The sequence below is a fragment of the Alligator sinensis genome, unplaced genomic scaffold (genome assembly GCF_000455745.1).
Source record: "Alligator sinensis unplaced genomic scaffold, ASM45574v1 scaffold458_1, whole genome shotgun sequence".
Classification (NCBI taxonomy): domain Eukaryota; kingdom Metazoa; phylum Chordata; order Crocodylia; family Alligatoridae; genus Alligator; species Alligator sinensis.
In genome coordinates this window covers 590324-591465 of record NW_005841944.1, presented here as the reverse complement: position 1 = coordinate 591465, position 1142 = coordinate 590324, and positions in this window count along the sequence as shown.

The window sequence follows — 1142 nt, the reverse complement described above, 5'->3', positions numbered from 1 at the left end:
AGGCCCCTCCTGCCGCCCCCGGGAGGCGCCCGGGGCGGCCTCAGCGCCCGGGGGTCGGAGCAAGCCCCGCTCCGCTTCGTGCACCAGGCAGCGCCCGGGGCTGCTCCCTGCCCGGCCGTGGAGGTGCCGGGGCGGGCAGCTGGTTCTCCCCGGCAGCGCAGCGCCCAGCTCCGCGCAGGCAGGTGAAACGCCCCGCTGCGCCACAGCTACAGCCTTAGGGTCGGGGCTCAAAGCCTCTCCTTCGGGCCTTGGCCTTGCGCAAGGCTGAGAAGGTCTATAGCCCTGGTTACCCGCGCACATAACCTGGGGGGTGGGGGAGGGGTCTCATGAGTACAGCAGCAGGCTATTAGGAAGGGAGAGACACCTGCTTCCTCTTTTCATAGACAGCAAGAAGCCTAACTTAGAGCGCGGGCCACCACCTGCATTGGGAACGTCCCCCCGGGGAATCCAGGCATGCACAGCAGCAAGCAGAATATTGTGCGTATAGGTATCTTTGTTGGACACCCTGGACTTAATTCTGTGCAAAATTGTATGCATCAAACTTAAGTTGGTATTTGTAGAATCATAGCAAAGTCTGGAAGAGACCTTCAGAGGTCATCTAGGTCAAGCCTCTGCCTGAGGCAGGATCATCCCTGTCCAAACCATCCTGTACAATCCATAACCTAAACTCTACTAAGTCTACTGTCAGCCCTAACACAACACAGACCTAACACCCTAACCTGCCACAGGTAAAGCAGGGGAACCATGGCGGCCAATGAAATGTATCCTTTTTTTTGACACCCTGTAGTTATCTCTGTGCAAAAATGTGTGCATTATATATGCTCAAGAAACTCCAGGTAAAGGGCTGCACTCCCCACTAGATAAAGGATAAAATCCCCACTGTCCATACCAATCTGACCAGGGGATAAAATTCCTTCCTGACCCCAAGTATGGCAATTCATCTGACCCTGAGCAGAAGGTCAAGGCCGTCTAGCCAGGAACCTCCAGCTTTGGTCCCAGCAGGAGCACTGGCACACCCCAGTCAAAGTCCCCAGCCTTGGCTGTGGCCAACACCCAGTGCCCCTGAGGGAGGCTGAAAAACACCCTGACGCATGTAGCAGAAAGGGAAGGGGAATGGGGACCAGCAAACCCTAGAAGCATGG